Here is a 7,534-nt window from a genome sequence, read left to right as displayed (position 1 = left end):
TGGTGACGAGAGACAGACAAGGGAGGGAGTGATCTGTTTTCACAGATCCTCACTCAGATGCCCGCCTGACCGAAGTCGTGGAGCCACACAAAGGAGAGGAGAGGGCAGGCCCCCTCCCTCCACACTCACACACTTTCACCAGACATTCATTCAGAGTTTAAACAATCCATCCAATTCCTAAAAATTTTCCAATTCCTGAGGGAGCTCTATAGCCTCCCCTAATCTCTTTGAAATGATCAATCATAATACTTAAAGGAGTAGTTTGAGTCTGTCCCATAACGTCCGTCCAGTAAGTCCACAAAATAAGACAGAAAAACACAGAAAACAGACAAAGAAAGACACTCAAAAACAGCCTTCCGACCCCGCGGAAGCAAAACCAAAAGCTAGACAATGGCCGTGCGCCAACTGGCGGGAGCGACCTGCCTCGTCTCAGATTGAGGGGTTTCCGCGCCCCTCCAGATGGAGGATCGGAGCGTCCTCCGACACCTCCCACCCGTGGTCCCCCAGTGCGTCCACCTAGACCGCTTCAGGAACTACAGATTTCAGAAACGAGCTCGCACAGAACAGAACAGACAACACACAGACACTTACCGCGATCAGTCAGACTCTCCGGATCGGGGTCCCTCGTGGGTCTTGGGGGTCCCAGCGAGCCCCCAAATGTTATGCCCAGATTTCAAGACCCCCCCACAGAACCACCAGGGAGCGCCGAGTCCGATGCAAAAGCATAGAGTCTTTTATTCAAGCTAGCTTGGTCCCCCTCTGCCTTCATTACTGGATGCGAGAGAGATCCCGGAGGCCCAAGAGAACAAAGAATTTATAGGGCTTGGGGTCGGGGGGTGGGGGCACACTCAGACCACTGATTTGGCCAATTCCGGTTGGTTGAGTGAGGGCCGGGGGCTAGTGACGCAAGGGCAGGGTGCAGTTAGGGTCTGGTTACACAAAGACAGGGGGGTGTTTAGCATACTTTTGGTCTTGAGTTTGTTTTCCCTTGCATTCCCATTTGCTGAGATAAGGGCAGGCTGAGTAACTGATACATTCTATGGCTTTTGCTGGAAGAGGAGTTAGGAACACAGCTATCAGTCCTGTTCTGTCCTTTCAGCAGAACACGGATTCTGCTTTGCTTTAGTTACAGAAGCAATGTAACAACACTGCCTCAAACTCGGGAGGAGTCACCCTGAGCCCATTCCAGGAACAAAATACCTGTTAGTATCTGTGCAACTCTACATAGCTGTAATCTTAAAGGGCATGCCGTTCTCCCTCTCTCTCTGCCTCCACGCTCCTTCCCTCCCTCCCTACTTTCCTTCCCTGCTTTCAGACTTTCTAATTTCCTTCTTAAAACATTTCTTGATGGTCTGCTGGGCTAGACACCAAGAACACAAAGATAAGATACAACACCTAAATTTGTCCTCAAGAAGTCCCACTATTGGGAGAGCAGGCAAGTCACCAACTATTACAACACAGCGTGACAAGGCTGTGATGGAAATACATAAGGAGTGTTGTGGTAGAACTTACCTCAGGAAAAGATGTCTAGAGAAGCCGGCTGGCATGGCTCCGTGCTTGAGCATCGACCTATGGACACAGTTTGATTCCCAGGTCAGGGCATCTGCCCAGGTTGTGGGCTCAATCCCCTCGGCGGGGAGGGGGTGGGGGCTGCAGGAGGCAGCCAATCAATGATTCTCTCTTATTATTGATGTTTCTATCTCTCTCTCCCTCTCTTTCCTCTCTGAAATCAATAAAGACATATTTAAAGAAAAGATTTCTAGAGAAGGTGATATCTGAATAATCAATAACAACAGAGAGCAGCTAGTGTGGCAAGAAGGGTCCAAGAGTGTCCAGGGGTGCGGACGCCCCTCTTAGAGCCTGGAGGCCTGAGACACACAGTGAGCCCTGGGAACTACACGTAGCTCAGATGGATTGGAACGCAGAATGTACTGGGAGGTGGTGAGGGTGCAGTCAGGAGAACTAATGGGGTCAAGTTGTAGAGATTGTCAGCTCTGTTAAGGAGGTACAATTCTAGTTTATAATTTACCATGAAACATCTGAAGAAGAGAAGTGTATCAGAACAAAACCCTGGTTCCTGTGTGAAAAAATGCACCAGAGGAGAACAAAGTCAAAGGCAAGGGATCGTAAGTCATATGAAATATGATGGTGGGATGACTTAAATTGTGATTGACATTGGAGTAGTTATATAATATTCAAGAGATATTTAAGTGGTAGAGTCAACACAGCTTAGGAATTGACTGGATATGAGGAATTCGAGAGAGGGATATGTTAGGAATGAGTCCAAGATTCTAGTTGAGATAATTGGATAAACAATTAAGACTGGACCTAGTGCCCAGCCAACATGGCTCAATGGTTGAGCATTGACCTGTCAACCAGGAGGTCATGGTTCAATTCCTGGTCAGGGCACATGCCCAGGTTGTGGGCTCCATCCCCAGTGTGGGGCTTGCAGGAGGTAGCCGGCCAATCACTTTCTCTCATCATTGATGTTTCTACCTCTCTCTCCCTCTCCTTTTCTCTCTGAAATCAATAAAAATATATTTTTTAAAAAAGACTGGACCTATTAGAGAATAAGAGAGGATAATGAATTCAGATCTTCTTTTTAATTTTGTGATCATTTTAGAAATATAAGTAGAGGAGGCTGGTAGAAGGTTTGTTATAAAACAAATTCAGCCCTAGCTGGTTTGGCTCAGTGGATAGAGCTTTGGCCTGCAGACTGAAGGGCCCTGGATTCAATTCCGGTCAAGGGCACATGCCCAGGTTGCGGGCATGATGGCAGTAGGGGACGTGCAGGAAGCAGGCGATCAATGATTCTGTCTCATCACTGATGTTTCCATCTCTCTCCCTCTCCCTTCCTCTCTGAGATCAATAAAAATATATTTAAAAATTCAGAAGAATGCCCTGCATGGAGGTGCATTGCTGGGGAAAATGTCGGAGCAGAAGGTGGTGTCCGGAGGCTGGGTCGCATGAAGGCGAAGGATGAAAGAGCTAAAGATGGCAAGGAGGCTGTGAGGAGCAAGCGAATGAAGAGCAATAGAATGAGGATTAGGCCACAGGGACTAAAGGGAGAAAATTAAGTGCTAAGACATCAAGGAAAATAAAATTGGAAAAGTACTCATTAGATTGGGCATCAAACAGTTCACTAGTGCCCCTGTGTGTGCTTTTTATGGAAATGATTCAGATGACTTTACTGGAGAAGTGAGAGGAAAGTGAGGAATGAGAGATAAGGGCTATTCATGAAGACCAAGGAGAATGGGATAGAACTCCAGAGTTTATGTGAAGAGGGATTTTTTTTCTTTTTTTAGAACTGGAAAGGATTTAATAAAGTTAAATGCTTTGGGAAAAAATCTATACTGTTTTGTTTACTGTCCTTTATATAAATTTTAATGCATGTCTAGATTTGTGTAACCACCATCATAATCAGCAGACAAAACAATTTTATTACTCCAAAATAACTATATGTGTCTTCATATTTCCCACCCACCCATGATGTCTGGCCACCACTGATCTGTTTTCCATCACAATAGTCCTGCCTTTTGGGAATGTCATATGAAGGAAATCATGTGATAGCATAACCTTTCGGGATCGGCTTCTGTGACTCAGCAGAACGCCTTTGAGATTCATCCTGGCTTTCTGTGTGTCAATAGATGATCTTTAGTGTGGCTGAGGGCATTCCCTGGGACGCATGCGGTACGATTTACATCTTCCCTAGTTGAGAGGCATTTGGGTTACTTCCGGTAAAGGTGGTTAAGAGTAAAGGTGCCCTGAATACCCATGTACAGGTTTTCAGTGTGAATGCCAGTTGTCATTTCTCCAGAAGTGAGATTGCTGCGTTCTCTGATACGTGTGTGATTAACTCTAGAAGAAACTGCCAAACACCTTTCTGTAGCAGGCGCATCATTCCAGGCCCCAGTGCTGTGTGAGAGACACTGCGCCGCCCCTGTGCCAGCACTTGGTATTGTCAGCAGCCTCTGCTTTGCACAGTCGTAGATGGCAGTTAGAGTTCATCATGATTCTGATTTGCACTCTGTGGCTCATCAAGTTGAGCATGTTCTATGTGATCCTTTGCTATCCATATAGCTTCCCTGGTAAGGTGTCTATCAACCTATTTTGCCCATCCATTAAAAAAATTGAGGGTTTTTTTTTTTAACTATGAGTTTTGAGTGTTCTTTATTATCATGGATAGGAGTCTTTTGTCAGAAACATATTTATAAATATATTCTCCCAATTTCTAACTGGTGTTTTCATTCTTCTGATAGAGTGCATAACAAAGTTGTTAAATTCAATGGTCCAATTTATTTAAAAAAATTTGTTTTATGCCTCAGGCTTTTGGTGCTATGTCTAAGAATTGCAGGCCATGAAAATTTTCTCTTAAAATATTTATAGTCTTGCATTGTACATTTGGATGTATGATCAAGTCTAAACTAAGTTTTGTATAAGATGTGAGATGTAGGTTAAGGTTTTGTGTATGTAGAATTGTTTTAAAACCATTTGTTGAAAAAAAACGATCTTGTCTCCATTGCAATGTTTTTGCAGCTTTGTCAGATATCAACTGGCTGTGTGGGGGTCGCCTGTTGAGCACTCTGCTGTTTCTCTCATCTGAGTGTTTATTCCTCCACCAACACATGGTGCCATGATTACTACAGATTCATAGCCAGTGTCAAACTCCACAGCATGATCACTCCAAACTTATTCTTTTTTATCAAAATTGTCCTAGGTATTTAAGCTTTCCTACCTTTCCGTATAAAATTTAGAATCAGTCTGTTTAAATCTATAATATGTTTTGTTGAAATTTTAGTCAGGATTATATTTGTTTACAGATCACGTTGGGAAGAATTAATTCTTCACTATACTGAAGCTTTAACCCAGGAACATGTCATAGTCGGCAGGGCTGCTGTAAGAAAAATAACATAGACTGGATGTTTTAACTAAGAAACATTTATTTCCCACCGCTCTGGAAGCTGGGAAGCCCAAGACCCAGCTGCGGTAGCACAGTGTCAGGTGAGCGCCTGCCCCCTGCCTGTGTCAGCTCCCTCTCTCTGTACCGCCCATGGCCCCCTCATCTCGGGGTTCTTCTAAGGGTGCTCTTCCCCTTCGTGAGGGCTCTGCCCCGGTGACCTACTTGTGTCCCAAAGGCTCTGATTTGGGTGTCGCCCTGGAAACCAGGCTTCAGCATGTGACTTGGGGAGGAGCATCAACATGCAGTCCACGGGGGCACGACAGACCTCCCGGTGCCCATGCCTCTAATGCAGCGTGCTCTCCAGCGCTCAGCAGAAAACACTGCGTTTGACTTTTAGATGTAAACCCAACTATTTTACTTCGTGTTGGAGCTATTCAAATGGCATTGCTTCCATTTCTATTTTAACTGTACATTGTTAGTACCGTAGTCCCTCCTTAACTGCAGTTTTGGTATCCATGGTCTGAAAACATTGCAAGAAAGGGAGAAAGGAAGGAGGGAAGGAGGGAGGCCAAAAACATGCGGACACGTCCTTTCTGTTGCAGGTCATCATAACGCTTGTTCCATATAAACGTGAAGGCTATTTTATACCATAAATAAAGCGATCCTGTTGAAACGCAGAACCAAACTGAAACTCGTGGTTTCTTCTGAGCAGGATGCACAGGTGCTTTCTTTCCCGGGTTCTTGTCCAGGGGGATTCCAAGAATGAAGCCACGGACAAACGGTGGTGTGTGGAAAGGTGGACATTTATTGGGAAACAAGCACAGACTCCCCGTAGGGAGGGGGTCCCAAAGGGGGTGGCCCACTGAGCCCCTTTTTCCTAAGGTTTATAAGGCGGCAGTTCTTTGTGTCCCAATACTCCCTTCTGATTGGTCCTATAGCAGCTTCAAAGCTCAAGCCCCACGTGGGCCCCCTCTTTCTCTCCCTCCCCCTCCAGTGGTAGAATTCCCTGTCCCCTGTGAGCACCTGTCTTCCTCTTTCTCCCTTTTGTCTCTCTACTCCCTATGGCGTTCCCTGTGTTTTGTGAACGGGTGTCTTCCTCCCCTCTATCCTGTGGCGTCTCTTTTCTTTCTCTGCGAATGTTTGCCTTTTGGCAGTTCCCAGCTCCCAACTTTGCAGTCCCCCCCCCCCTGCCTTGGACCCTCTTTATTTCTAAAACTCTCTAAACCCGCCTATTTTACCCCTAAAAACTCCTTTCAGTGAATAAGAAAAAAGGTGCTAGACTCGCAGCGGTTCTCAACCTGTGTGTCGCGACCCCTTTGGCGGTCAAACGACCCTTTCACAGGGGTCACCTAAGACCATCCTGCATATCAGATATTTACATTACCATTCATAACAGTAGCAACATTACAGTTATGAAGTAGCAACGGAGATAACTTTATGCTTGGGTCACAACATGAGGAACTGTATTTAAAGTGCCAGAAGGTTGAGAACCACTGTGCTAGAGAATTGATGAAGATGGAGAACGTTATGCTAAGTGAAATAAGACAGTCAGAGAAGACAAATACCAAATGTCACTTATGGAATCTAATGAACAAAATAGAAACGGAGGCCTGGGTGCATGGAACAGACTGACAGCTGTCAGGGGCAGGGGTGGAGGGACGAGCCCCGGAAACTGATGCACAGCCCACAGACAGGCCACCGGCAGTGATGGCCAGAGGGAAGGGGTGGGGACGGTGGCGCAGGCAAAGGGGGGATGTGGGGACATCTGTAATAGTGTCAGCAATAAAAATAAAGTTAAACAAGAGGAAAGGAGGGCAGAGGTCACGCATGCTACATCCTCTGTGCCTGCAGGGCCTGGGCCTGGGTAGAAAGGCCTGGAGGCTGCAGGTGATCAGCAGACACAGGCGAATGTGTGTCACTGACGCCATGTTCTCAGGCCCTGGAGCTGGGTCAGGAGATGAAGCCTAGGAGGTGGCACTTGGGTGGATGGGCAGGGAGGAGTGTCCGAAGGTACGGCCCTGAGCAAAGCCCTGGGCTGAGGGCCAGGCCTGCAAAGCCCTGGGGCGGCGCTGGTGGGCAGCAGCACTCAGAGCCATGCAGTGCTTGGGGGTGGCTAGAGGCGGGGCACACTATAGCTCATATTTAAATACTAGAGGTTCCGTGCACAAAATTCATGCATGGGTAGGGTTCCTAGGCCTGGCCGGTGATCAGGGCCAATCAGAGCCTTCCAGCTGCTGGGCAAGACCTTCCTTTGTTTTGCGCCGCCCCCTGGTGGTCAGCGCATGTCAGAGCAGGCGATAGAACTCCCAGTCTCCCGGTCGAACTCCCAAGGGGACACTTTGCATATTAGCCATATATATATGTATATATCCTATCTAATAATAGAGAAACATGGTAATTAGCTGTACCTCCATTACCCTTCCCATTGGCTAATCAGGGCGATATGCAAATTAACTGCCAACCAAGATGGCGGCCGGCAGCCAGGCACTAAAGCGAACAGGAGGCTTGCTTGCTTCAGTGACGGAGGACTCCAACGTTCCCCGCCTGCCGCTGCCGGCCTCTGAGCTTGCAGTTTGAAACATTGTTACAAATATAGAAGCTAAACAAAACCCCAGAAACCTGCTTTCAGCCAGC

The sequence above is a fragment of the Myotis brandtii genome, unplaced genomic scaffold (genome assembly GCF_000412655.1).
Source record: "Myotis brandtii unplaced genomic scaffold, ASM41265v1 scaffold33, whole genome shotgun sequence".
In the NCBI taxonomy this organism is placed as follows: domain Eukaryota; kingdom Metazoa; phylum Chordata; class Mammalia; order Chiroptera; family Vespertilionidae; genus Myotis; species Myotis brandtii.
The sequence above is the reverse complement of the archived record's forward strand: the minus strand, read 5'-3'. Positions refer to the sequence as shown.